Here is a 14,572-nt window from a genome sequence, read left to right on the forward strand (position 1 = left end):
GATACTGGCATTGGGTTTGGAGTATGAAGTAATGGTTTTAGTATTAAAGGTGCACTTCCTCTACCAGCGCCTGTATTTACTGTCGAACTTTATGGCCTACTAACCACTATTCGAGAAAATACTGTTAAAGGAGGTGGGAAATTTTACTTTTTTCAGTGATGCAAAGTGTGTCCTTTAAGCTCTAGAAGTTTTTAATTCCAGCAACAATTTTGTTTTAAAGGTTTTAGTGGCGTTTTATTATTGGCAGAGGTATAACGGTTCAATTTTGCTGGGTTCCGGCACACAGGCATCTGGAAATGAGAAGGTAGATTTACTGGCAAATAATGCTGCAGCAGTGTTTTCCCAGCATTAAGAATTTATAGTTATTGACAATAACATTGATATAGTTTAGAAGAAAATAGGACGAGAGAGATAAGTTATCTGCCCTTGGAGGTATAACATGATGCCCCAAAAGTGGGAGACTACTTTTTGTCATCTCTGCATTGGTCACTCTTGGTTGATACATGAATTTGTTAAAACTATCCAATGCCAGCCATATTGCAATGACTACCTGGTATTCTTAACAGTGAGGCAGGCATAAATGCCCTACTTTAGTACCAAAATAGATGAGTTTGAAGCTGGAAGTGAGGATGGCAGGTTCATCCTTGCTTGGATTCTAGAGCATAGTCTTTTATTATGCCAGCAGTATTTTTAGATACAGTATTTCTGAAGTCAGTAATCTGAACACTATTTAAATTTTATGAGGACCTCTTTGCTGTTGTGGTTTTAAATTTAATATACTTTTATTTATAAGAAACTCTCAATGACCTCTGATGTCAGGATGCCACAAAACTTCAATTATATCAATCATGGCTGGTCCAGGTTAGCATGTCATCCAGGTAGGTAATGAAATGAACTCCTCGCAATTGAAGTTTGATCATTAATTTTGCCAATTTTAAAAACTTTAACACAATTGGAGCTATATTGAGGCCAAAGGGCATCATGACTCTGAACCTGTGTGAATTAAAGTCGAAAGATTGGGCTGCTCTAGGGATGTGCCTGCAAGATTCCTCGGTCTTTAGGACAAAATCCTTAAACGTAGTAATTTTCCGGACATGAGTAACAGGCGTCATCTTTAACTAGTCTCATGTGATACGTTTAAGAGGAGAGAAGTTTAGTATCGCAATATTCCTAATTATGCTGAACAGTCTGGCCTTGAATTTTATAAATTTACCTTTCTCTATTGCTCCTTTTTCTAGCATTTTTGCTAACAAAGGAGTTAGTTGTAGGGTTTTTGCCTGAAAGAATGTCATTGAAATGTTTTGGAGGTCCATAATTACTCCAGACCTTTCAAGATTAAGCTGCCGACACAGAAAAGCCCTGATGCTCTTGAACACAGACTTGTCTTCGACCTTTAGGTCTTATTATTGAGGTCCTTTAATCATCATTTCCTACACCTATTGACGCAAAGGGCCTTGGTTAAATTTCCCAACTCTTCCCTATTTTGAGCTTTTAAAAATTCAATACTTCTCCATTCGTCATTATCTGCTTCATTCTCCATTGTTCTAAACCATGTGAGACTAGGTCTTCCAACTCTTTTTGTACCTTGTGGAGCCCAGTTAAATGTCTGAGGTAATCTCTTGTAGTGTCAAGAGCATGCTCAAACCATCTCCATCTACCCTTCGCCATGATTTCATCCACGTATGGCACTTGAGTAATCTGTTTTTCTGATCTTGTAATGCCATTTAACTCTAATTTTTCTAAGTGCTTTCCCAAATCTACTAAATCTGTTTGGTTGGAATGTTTCATTGTCATACCATGACTCTTCTCTATACAGTAACACAGACCTCTCGAAACTGATATATCCTGGTTTTTACAGTTTCAGGCGATTTTGATATCCAAATTTTACTAAACTTGACCATCGTCCAATTTTATTTTTTTTCAGTCTTTTAATTGAACTCCAATTCTAAAAACCATGTATTAGATCATAGTTCCTAAATATTTAAAAGAATCATTAATCCTTAATCCTTTCTGTGCCATGCTATAGTGAACTCTCTTGACCTGAATTAGTTTCTTGATATTAACTGGTAGCTATTGGACTGTAGTGATAGTTATAAGGTATGCAAAAGTAAAAGTATGGTTATTTAGGTATGTAGCATGCCATTCATGAATGCACCGTTACCAAGGACAACTGTGCATGGGAAATCTTATTGATATAGAGATCCTTTTAATCCTAAAATGGACTATAGTTACAGCATGCATTGTACTGTATATTGAAGAAAAAAAATCCCATAAATGTACAACCAGAGCTTTTGTAATTTAGTCTTGAACAAAACTGTAATTGCTGTAATACTGCAACTTTATAAACTAACACAACTAATTAGAATCTAAAGGTGATATTTGGATTGCCATGAATGCCATTGGGTATTACATATGAAAGTTTATTTTATTTAGGAAATTTGACGTTTCGGAAAAAATTATCCTGACAAAGTGTGTGGAAATGGATATAAATATCCCAAAGTCATGCGATATCTAACTCCCATGATACCTGGAAAACGTGGAAAAGAAACCCATCTGTGATTATGGCAAACCAAAATTGGGAAGCCATGTTTGGCCCATGTTAACTATCACTTCATTTGAGCAGTTGAAAATTCTTTGCAGTAGTCATCCTAAAATTTTATTTGGCTGGTGGAATCAATACAATTAGTTTTGATTTGTACAAGGTGTGCTGTTGACTTTGACTTAACAAAAAATCTGTTAACGTGCGTGAACATCAATTAGGGTACAGAAGTAGTGGACCCCCTGTCCCCTACTTCTGTACCTTAATTGATGTTCACATACATCCTTGATAGCATTATCTTGAATTAGTTGAAGATTTTAGTTTCTAGCTGACTGTGCATATGATTTCCAAACTTATTCAAAAAAATTTATAATTAATAGGCTCGAATACCAACATGTTAGATTGTCAAAGTTTTCATAGCTTGCTAATTGTCGTCAGTTATCATTTGGATGTTTGCGTATTTGGCAAGAAAGTTGAGCAAAATCGTGGCTCCCCTTTGGGGCATATGTTGAAAAATGATGGTTCACTTTAGAAATGGCTTTGTGCATTTCTAATTTCTAAGGATACAGTAACTTAAACATTTACCATTGTAATATCTTCTTATATACAGTATTAAGGAAAATATTTGTGAATGTTTGAGACCAGTAGCTTGAAATCATGCAAGTGGTTTACAATTTCTCTGATGGGCTCACATAGAAATGAGTGGGTTTCGTAGATATAGAAATATTTGACAGAGGCTATTTATTAAAGATACGCAATGATAAGTAAGGGTAACATTTCTGTTAGCATTATTAATTCCCGGCAAAAAAGTAATCTCAGAACTATATACTTCTTAAGGCGACCTTTGGCAACCAAACAATATTCTGGAGTTTCTAATTTTCAGTAAATTCTGAAATAAATTAGTGAAATTCTGGAGTGAACTGTACCTAATTATTCCATTTAATTTTACCTATGGTTCACAATAGTATCTTTGAAATAAGAATTGAAGTAAAACTACCTATTATACCTCAGTTCCTTTTTTTTTTTTTTTTTTTTTTTTTTTCCTTCCAACCTCTTGGCATGTTTCTTGATGCTGCAGCTGCTGGTGTACCCCCAAAGCCACTGAATAATCTCTTGTGCTTGTTTGGTTTCAAATTCCTAAATAAATTTGATTTGCCCTATTTGCTAAATATATTCTCTGAACTGTAAACATCACTTCTTAGCTATCATGAATGCCAAGCTTTCCCCCATAATGTCTTTAAAATCTTCATATAACTGGTAGCAGCACATGCCTGTTTGCTACCGTTTCATGTAAATTGGCACCCAAACCTCCTGTGATTTGTTTTGCCTTCTAGAGCTTCTTATTGCATATGTTACTAGTCAAATGGACTTGTATCAGTGACTTCGTCCCTTTATTTTAGCCAGTCTTATAGGGTAATCTATGCACTGTATAAAGTAGGTGAAAGTGCTCTCATGGAGAAGAGTTAATTTCCTTGAACTTGGAGACAAACAGATGAGCGATAGTAATTTCCACCAGGATTTAGGTTTAGTTAATATAGTCAGGTCAAAAGTGATGTGAATACGACAAGATAAACCAAAAATGTTTATTCTTTTTTACTCAGATGGTTGATAGACTGTTCAATAAAATGCGAGAGGTAACAAATGACATATCTCCTTGGAGGTATAATATGATCTCCCGAAAATGGGAGAAGTCTCTGTCGTCGTCTCCATATTGGTCACACTCTGTTGACACGAGTTTCTGCTGAAGGGCCAACACCAACCGTATTGTGACGACTGTTTAGTACCTCTAACAGTAAGGCATTTGTTGACCGAATGCCCCAATTATAACAACTTAAGGAATAGATATTTGTTTGAGGCTCGAGGTGAGGGTGGCAGGTTCATCCTTAACAAGATTCTTGGAAATGTGTCCTACCATGCAAGTGGCATTTTTAGATTTATTTCAGAAGCAGGTCTTCTGAAAAATATTTAACTTTTATGACATTCAAATTTTATGATTTTAATTGAATACTCTTTTATTTTATTTTTGTATACATAAATTAAATGTTACCGGCGTCAATGACCTTAGATGTCAGGATGCCTGAAAACTTTAAATCAATCAATCAATCTCAAAACAATATGTTGAGTCCATGGTCTAACCAGACCCTGTTAAAGTGCCTAGCCCTTTTATGAAAGATGTTCTAAGCATTGATTCACATGGTAAAAGCTAAATTGATTTCACTGAAGAAAGTGCTTAACCCTTATTTTGGTTGTTTTTGACCAGTCTCTGTATTTGAACAGAAGGGCAAGTAAAATTATCACTGAGCAAGTAATGACAACCAATATTACTATTTTCTACAATGCTCAAGGATTCATTTATGTCCTCTTATGTTTGGGGGGGGGGGGGTAAAATCTGAATTGCAACTTACAGATGCATTTCCTTTGCCCAAGTGGATGGTATTATGTAAGATATCGCAACTACAGCATCTTCAAGTTGTTTATAAAACATTGATAATAGCTACTTAAGTGTAGCCACTAATGGCGAATGTTTTACTGTTGTCATTTTACCATCAGTGACACTAACACCAATAGAGCTGAAATCAGCATTTAGTTTTTGTTTTTTTATTAATTCCTGCAAGATATTCCTGATAGTCTTGACACTGGTTTGTCCGTAAACATACTTATTTTTCACTTATGCCTACTTTTGCTGCTTATATTTTCAAAGATTTAATTATAGGTCTCTCTGGGAGTAGTTTAAGAGGTCTTGTTGCCCTATTAGAAAATTCTTTCTATCTGTAGATTGACCTTTACTAATTACAAGTTGAATAGCCAAGCAATTGTTTGCTGTACAGTTTTCTTGGTATTTTGACAGATTTTTGTAGGGTTGGAAAGTTTTAGCTCTTGCATACAAATGGGGTGTTTCTCCTAGAGCTAAACTAACTTGAAACTTTAATGTTCAGAAAAATATAGTTTGCTGGACCTTGATACTAGTGGAAATTTAGCTCCCCAGTTTTTTTTTTCTTTCTGAAAAATTTATGGCAGCTAGTGTCTAGCCGAGTGTTGCCCCTTCTTTATATAAAACTATGAGCTTTTTGATGTATGAAAACTATCATCTCTTCCTCGAGTTTGTGGTTTTGCTTTCAAGGGGGTCTTGAGTATTTCTCTTGCTGCTCTTCATTTTCATTACACGTATCCCTTTTTTCTGATGAAGTTTGCACAATTGATCTTTAACTTAGTGCTGCTTTCAACTTTTGTTGATTATAAAGCCCCGTCATAGCATAAGGGGAGGTTGTGAATCATATCTTAATATTTGTTGAATTTTCAACAAATTTCAGTTGATGATGGACCTCTAAATGACCACGGTATGTTGTCTCTGGTGATCTGGGGCTAGCACATAATCCTCTGTCTAAATCTTTTATTTGTCAGTGTTTTCTTTACATTACTGTACCACATGAAGTTTACAGTTCTAGTTGGGTGTAATTCTTTATTGAAAATTTCACTTCTGGTCTGATGCATTTTTCTGAAGTTGTACACAAGTGGTATATTAATAATGGAATATGTTTCTTCTTTATTGGCCTGAAGTGCATAGTGCTTTTGTTAGTGATAGTTTAGAATGGTGACATTAACCCTTAAAATAAAGAACTCACCAATTTTCCTTCTAATATACTACAGCCTCTAGTAAAGCTATGAGACTAGATAGCATCTGACAAAAAACATGCAGCAAGTCTTATTGCTGCAATTATTTATGATGACTTTCGAATGCAAAGACGTTCTACTCGTGGCTCCAGATGAAAGGTATTTTATACTTGGTTTGAAGATGTCGTCTCTGGATTTGTCTACCCTAAGGAAATTTGTAGATTTTTTTTCTGCCCTGTTTTACATGTACAGTTTTTCTGTCTGGTCTTTTTAAGTGCTCAATTCTTCCGTTGTTGGACTAAAACGTTCATTCTTATTTGGATATTATGTCTAGAGAACTTGTTCAATTAACTCATTTAGCATGCTGTTTCATAATTCTGAGTACAAATATATCCAATTTTAATAATCACATTGTACTGTACAATGTATGCATTTAATCCACAAGTCTTTTATTTTCTTTTGTAGGTTCAATACGATATAATGTCTTAACAATTATTTTGGTTGTGACTTCATTTTAGAATATTTCTGAATACTCCAATTTGGTCTACCCTGGAAGTGTTATTTCAGTAACTATAGGATATCTCGAAAGTTATTGTATAAGGTGCATGTCTTGTTTGCTTTATTCAGCAACTTAAGATCTCCCCTTGTAAAAGGTATGTAGGGATAACAAGTGCACTGTTCAGTATAGGTGTGATAAATGAGCTTTTGTTTATTTGATGGTAGTTTCTTCAAGCGTATAAAGACAAAAGAAGGTGCTAATGATATTAAGATTCGGTTGTACAGTTTCTTGTTGGGGGGTCTGAATTTGGTTCACTTGTCATAGGTAGGCATAGATATTAGTAACAGTGACACTCATCTTATTGAATCTGTAAATATAAATTAAATGCCAAGAGATCATATCTTCTCAACCAAATGCAGGATAAGATTTTAATATTTATAAAACCTGTTGATGTTGAATTAGGTTTTGACCAATGGTTCTTGTGATAAACGTGTTATAATGTTGCTACAAGGGAGGGAAATCCTAGCTTTTCATAAGTTTTCAGTATTTTTACTGAACAGTAGTACAACTTTTGATTAGTGCTTTTTAATACTTCAGGGACTCAGGAGACTTGTATTATCCAGGGCTTCTACCTCTAATTGTGGGGGGGGGGGGATTAGTGAAAAGTGCATTTCATAGGGTGTACTGTAGCTTTTATTTTGAGAGACTGAAGGGACTCCTAACTTCACTTTTTATCCTTCTAATTTGCTTACATATGGCTCTCCAACTTCATTTAATAATGTAACTGCATGGTTTTATCCATAGTTGCATCTGAGCATTGAGTGGACTCCCAGAGTCCAGCACTAGCTTATGCTGCCCAAATAAATCCATCTGTAAAAAAACTTTACCTCTCGCTAATTGCTCAGTTGGCAATAACTGATCTGTGGATCAAGGAATTCAACCATCAATCCAAAAAATTTTATTTACTCTACATACTCTTAAGGATGTTCATATTTAAAAGCTCACTAAATCATAAAAAAATGCGCTTCCTCTCACAGCAACAGATTATTTTACAATCTTAGTTAACTTTTAATTGCATATTCCAAATTATTTAACAGCAGCAAGTCTTGCAAGTTTGTGATCTATGCTTACGCAAGTATGTTCTATTTTAAAATTGCTATATTATGAGTAGGTCAAGAGTTACAGAAGGAAGTTGAAATGTACTGGCTTTTGTAAATAAGAGTTTACAATATTTGCTATTGGTTCTCAAGCTGGCAACTTATAGAAAACTCTGACTTCATGTTTCTGTTCATAGTTTTCCAAGGTAGAATGTTGTGTTATTTATACAAGGTTATATAAGTAGTTAATATTGTTCATGCAATGAGTATTTTAGAGCAATAATGAGAGATTTATTGTTCATAGCCTTACTGTTTCTGTTTTATCATAAACTGTAAAATGTAAAAAGCAAATGGATTCTGGTGAATTTCGTCGATTATATATTAGTCAAATTACCAAATTTTGATATGCCTGCCTTTGCTTTTAAAATGCATTTTATAGTTCTATTGCTGTTAAACTTGTAGAATTTCATGTGTGTGCTATAAAATCTTAGCTTGTATGAACTCATTTATGCTAATGGCATACTGTATTAATAAACATGCCTTTTTATATTTCAGAAATTTGAACAACTGTTTAATCGTCACTAGCCTGGAGTCAGTGATGCAATCAAGCAGTGATGGTAAGCCTGTTGGCAGACTCAGGAGTTCCGTTGTTGTGCTCTTCCAGAATGAAAACATATTCAAGATGTCATGAAATATGGTTGATGAGAAATCAGCTGTGATCGTTCATAAATCTGGTTTTCTGAAACTAATTTAAAGCTCTTCTGGATCTGCCAGTAGGTGAATTGAATGAGTGAGCACAATACAAACAGGAGTAAATGTTCATCGTTGTAAATAGTGTACAGAAGTTTATACTGTCTTAGTCCACAGTGACTGTGTATAGCGAGTATTTTTTTGTTATTTCTGCATTTCATTGCTAATCTTCTAACTAGGAGGTACATAGACCTCTCTATTTGAACAAAGCATAAGCTATACAGTAGTATGGTACTACATGGATGTCGAAGGTCAAATTTCAGATTGGGATTTGGGTTCTCCCCTGATTTGAGTTGACCTTCATCATTTTTTTTCACGACTATCATCCATTTTTTATCTACTACTGAAATGACTTTATACTAAGAATGAATGAAATACTGAAACATGAAAGTGAACATAATCTCGTATGGTTTGATTATATTGAATAATTTTTTGAGATTTCAGAAGAAAAATGGATTAAAGTGAATGGATATCTAAATACTGTACAATTAGTTACTGAACAACTGTTAAATCACCAAAATAAGGCAGTTTTTATTATAAATCTTGGTGCATTTTTTTTTATTGAAGGAACAAATTTGGTTTGTAATTTTTTTAAACTAAATCATGGTATTCTGGATGGAATACTAATCTCTTTCTGTAGTTTGACCACGATAGTGCTACTTCAGCCTAGCTAGCAATTCAATGAATAACTGCTGTAGTTTAGTAATTGTTATACAATATGTTTCCCTTTTATGTTAAAAGGTATGCAAGACTTTATTTTTCATGTCAGTTCATTTTTCTTGTCATGCAATACACCTTGAGTAACATTTCTCGTGATAAGAAAAGTATTTTAGGAATATTAAGTTTTAGGTAGATATAAAAAAAAAGTTAAAAACCAGAAAATTTAGGTGTAACAGAACAGAAGGTACTTGCAATTGAAATTTGTCAGATGACATTAGACCAAACATAATTGTTTTGGGGTTGGAATAGGTTATACATATCACACACAATTAGAAGCTATGTAACCCATGGTACTGATGGAAATATTTTACCATTGTATTATCTCAAGAAATGTTTTTTTTTATATAATTTTTGTCTAGTGCAATGTCCCATATAGCCACCACCTTAGACTTCCAGGTACTGTAATACCCTTCACTACGTCATTAACGGGGTCCAGAAGATGCGTTGCAAGTCTGAAATGCCCATATAGTGTGCTGCAAGTGTTCCATATGACAACACAATGACAAAGTACTTACAACCTGCTATCCTTTGCGTACAACACTTATTTTTCAATATAAAGACATCACACAAAAAAATTACCACAGTAATATTAATACATTGTCACGTTACTGTAAACAATGCTGTCTTTGTTGTGCTTAATGATGGAAACTGTTTTCCAATCCAGCCCCCAGAGCATTCAGTAATTATTTTCGTATGTTGATCATATCTTTCATCATTGACTTCAACTTTGATTCACTATTGATTTTAAGCCATGCATCAAATAATATAAATGTTACCAGGAGTCGATAACTTTTACTAGCACAACACGCTAGAACACTTGTAAACAATCAACTATGGATGTAGGGTTAGTAGTTATGAGTTTAAAAATCTTGTAAATAATTTGTGGTACCAGTATTCTTATTTTTAATGTTTATTTTCCACCTTTTAATAAAAAAGGTTTTGGGCTTTTAGATGTCTATATCTTGCTGTATAACAAAGGGCTTGCAGTAATGTAGAGTAAAGTCGCATTGTAGATGAAATTTCTATGTTAATGATCAAGTCAAAATTTTATTTGACGTAATGAGGGGTATTACTGTATGTAGTAATTGACTATGTAGCACTTTATTATATCAAAGCAGGGAAATGAAACATGTCTTAAGGAACTATAGATGCATATCATCGCTTATAACTAATTCTTTACCCTTGCTCCTTTTGGAGCACTAATAAGTTTTGAGTTAGATTTCACATCATAGTTTAGATAAAATGAGGAAAACTCAAATGATTTCAGCCTCTATTCTTCAGTTACAAGCACCATTATAAAATTTAAATTACTTCTATCCAATATCTTTATAATTATAGGACCTGCCTTAAATGGTAACTTGAAGATCAATTGATATTTTTATTTGCTATTTTGTATAGTATGTTAATTCATTTTTCAAATACTTTATAGCTGATATTTTAGTTTAATACATTAGGGGTTTTATCGTTGCTCACATTTCAAGAGAGCATAAACATAAAATCCCTATACTGTACACTAAAGCATAAAGTTCATTGATGAACTAGTGTCTATCGTGTGCTGCCATTTTCCAGAGTACCTTTGAAATATTTACTAAAGAGACTTTACCCTTACAGCTATTGAAATATACAGCTTCCAATAAACAAACACTTGTTCTAAAAGTTTAGTTGGTAACAGTGAAATTAGAATGAATATGAAACCAAAGTTGAACTGGAGATGGCTTCATATGATTTTTTATTAAATCATGATTTTGAAACTTTGTACTCTACTGCATTATGATTGGGTAAATGTAATTTAGTCAGTGCTGTAATATGTCAAGCTCTGAAATGTCAAAAATATTTAATTTAGTTGATGGCTTCCCTATTTCAGGAATTTGAAAACTTACAAAATGTTACAATTTTATGTATTTCATATTCCTAAGACAACTTTTATTTTCAGCTCAGGATGGATGCTTCCATAAATTCAATGTAAAAACTCTACCAAGTGCTCCTCAATATCTAAGGTAGTAATATTTTTATATGGCTGCAGAGTTGTATTGTTTAGGTGTGATAAAAGTTTGCTGCAATTTACATTAATTTAAATAGCAAGTCAATAGATTTTAAATTTAAAAATTCACCTTGTTTTATCAAGATTTAACTTTCTGAAAAATCCAAATTTGCTCAAGTGTATTGGATGCTTATTTTTAATCTTGAGTGACATTATGCTATATTAATACAGTGGATTAAGATATTAAAAGATCCATGCCAGCACGCTTCAGTACTATATAGGTATTTTTTGGTTGAGAAAATTTTGAAATAAGTTTTTGGTATACTCAAACACTGAATAGTTTACATTCTTATTTCTCATCAAATTCTAATACAGTTCCTTGCAGTCCTTAGTATTTATTTTATTTTTCTGTAATTTTGTCATGTTTTTTTTACTTGAAATACTGTAGTTATTGTTGATGCTCAACAATAAAACTGTTACTCAGGATGAACCCTGTGTAATAATAGAAATTGCATAGAGTTGACACTACTGCACAAAGTACCTTTTTTCCTATTTGCTGATGGCTTGAATATTTTAATTACAGGGGACAATTTATTCCTTAAACCTTGGATATTTCAAGGTGCACAAAATTCACCATTCTATTTTTATAATATTTTTTGAAGCGGAAAGGGCACAGAAAGGCCTTCTTAAAGTGCTTCTTGCTGCAAAAAAAAGCAAGCCCATGATGGGTTCAAGTAATTATGGTCTTCTGAGTGCCATCCTTATTTTTATGTTGCTGTATAAATGAAAATATTCTCACTTGTTTAAGGGATTAAGACTTTTGGATGTATATATTGATGCCCTCCAGAATGTTTTTGCATGTTTAGTAACATAGGTTAGGACAATAAATTACATTTGTTTATTTTTATTAAGAAGTAGAATCTCAAAATAATGTCTTATTAGATATATGTCATTATAGTTACCATATGATTTCTTTGGATCTCTAGTCAGTATGTCTATATGATAGTGCTTTACTTAACTATGAAGCATGAGGATTTGATGAAAATTTCTCAACCTGTCATACACAGGTTTATAGTTTGATCATTTTTACGACTAGTAAGTTCTTGGCTGGACATAGTTTCATCAAAACTTGTGCTTCATAAAAGTACAGAATATATAACCTAGTGTCATTATGAAAATAGAAATCACAATTTAATGTTCAGGTTACAGTGCTGAAACTCATGATATACAATTAAACTTTTAATATCAACATATTACAATTGAATGGGGTAATGTTATGAAATGTAACAATTCCTTAATGATGAAAACCAATGTAAAATCTAAACCTTGTTCAATATAATTGAGTAATTTGCATCCAAGATTTAATCAGAATTTTCAAATGCCTGTTAACTATATACGGTAATTAATTTTTCATGTGAAAACACTCGATAGAAAGATTTACAGCTTATTAAATACAAATATTGTCAAGCAGCTCCAGATTTTGAACTTTTTACAGTCCGTACAACTCCTTCCTTTAAAATTAATGCAGGAAATTTAACTAAATTTGCATATCGAAATTATTATACAGATGAAAGTTGTACACTAGAGATTGGAATATTCATAATGTACTGTTCTGTCATTTAACAAATATTGAGCTGCTGTACTCTAGAGATTGGAATATTCATAATGTACTGTTCTGTCATTTAACAAATATTGAGCTGCTGTACTATCTTTCAAGAATTCTTTAGTCACATTTAAAGAGGTGACAATCTGCACTGTTATCATTTGTAGACTACATAGTGAAGTAAAGGAAGAAAGGAATATTATGATTACTGCATCTACTTTTGACAGTTATAAAGCCAACAGTGGATGTAGTATCTACAAATATAAAATTAATCTTAGGGACCCATCATTATTATAGCATTTTTATGCCTTTGCATTTTGTATAAATGAAAATGTACTCCTAAGTAAAAAAAAATTGTTGCATTCTGTTTAGGATTAAGCTTTAAATCAAAGTTTGGCATAGATTTATACAAATATACTTAAGTGTTAGGATATTTACAAATCAGGAACTTCCATAAAAGGAAAGCATACGGTGACTATACTTTGACTATGATATGAAGACCATTTCCTAAAATTAAGTGGGTTTTATGATGAAAAGTTGAACCCTAATTTCCTTCATAACTGATGAGGTCTGAAGTATCTATTTATGATTCACTCATTTTTTTTTTATTCACTTCATAAGAGAATTGACTGATATGGATTGTGAAGGAAATTGTAGATTAATCATGGTCACAGTTAATTGCCGACAAAAGAATCCACTAAATGGGTTGGAAAACCTTTAGGGTAGTCTTCAGATTACTGAATAAGCAGTGTTGGTCAAGCCTAGTGCAGAGATTTATGCAGGTGTATATTACAAAGTATATATAATTGATTTGTAGTGCTAGACCCAGAGTATTTGGTTTAGTAAGTTTATTTCAGAAAGTGTGATCACTGTAGGCACTGCAAATGAGGATTTTATAAGAATCAAACCTATGTTCATATAAGGTTTGAATATTGTAAAGCTTGTAAGTTATGAAATAAAATCTGTGTATGATTGTGTACTGGATTTTAACTTGATTCATCATGATTTATCTTTATTTTTAAGGGACAATGTCTTCAATTAAAGGTGGTTAGTTTTATTTTTAAAGGGGATGGCAATGAGGTAATTTAACCAGGCAGCTGTTGGACTGTAAACTTCTTGGGGAAAGGATAATGCTCCTGCTAAATTATGCAATGTGACCCAAATTGTGTTGAATCTATTACAAAGTTACTACGTAATATGCACCTAAGGAGGATTTTTCAAACCAAGACTCGCAATCTAACGGACAGCAACACCACAACATACCTCCATTGAAGAGACCTTACTTGGCCTAATTTTTCGACTGAAAGTGTCTGTTTGAAGATGGCGCTAACTCTAAAGAGTTGAGACTTCCACTTGAATATTAAAAAAACAGCCTGTGCTTGTGTCCCTTCTACTAGACCCCTGTGCACTATAAACCGTGACTATCCTTAGTGAATTATTAACTATAGCTGCAGAAGGTGGAACCTCTACCTGTATTTATTCACTGCTTGTACAAGTGCAGACACGTGATATTTCGGACCTTGCCAGCTGTTGTGAAAGGAAAATGAGCAATGAAGAATAGACTACTACTACTACTACTACTACCAATATCTTGTCTTCTGGAAAAGATATATGCACTGTAGTGATAGTAACAAGGTCAATTCCGTTGTAAATGCTAGTAAGCGTAGGGAAGATGAGTTACATGCTACATTAAGTATCTTAAAGTTCCTTGTTTGTACATGGAAACAGTCCTAAAAAGGATCACATAAAAGGCTTCTTGAAAACAATGACC

The 14,572-nt window shown here is 33.3% G+C and overlaps 1 protein-coding gene across 1 annotated transcript in view; it reads left to right on the plus strand.

Moving 5' to 3' along the window:
* LOC137651835 (collagen alpha chain CG42342-like) overlaps positions 1–11,316 on the plus strand; it is a 141,761-nt gene extending 130,445 nt beyond the window's left edge. The window contains exon 26 of the mRNA XM_068385056.1: positions 8,303–11,316. The gene's annotated coding sequence lies outside the window, so the exon portion shown is untranslated. The remainder of the gene's footprint in view (positions 1–8,302) is intronic.
* Positions 11,317–14,572: the final 3,256 nt, after the last annotated feature.

The sequence above is a fragment of the Palaemon carinicauda genome, chromosome 13 (genome assembly GCF_036898095.1).
Source record: "Palaemon carinicauda isolate YSFRI2023 chromosome 13, ASM3689809v2, whole genome shotgun sequence".
NCBI lineage: Eukaryota > Metazoa > Arthropoda > Malacostraca > Decapoda > Palaemonidae > Palaemon > Palaemon carinicauda.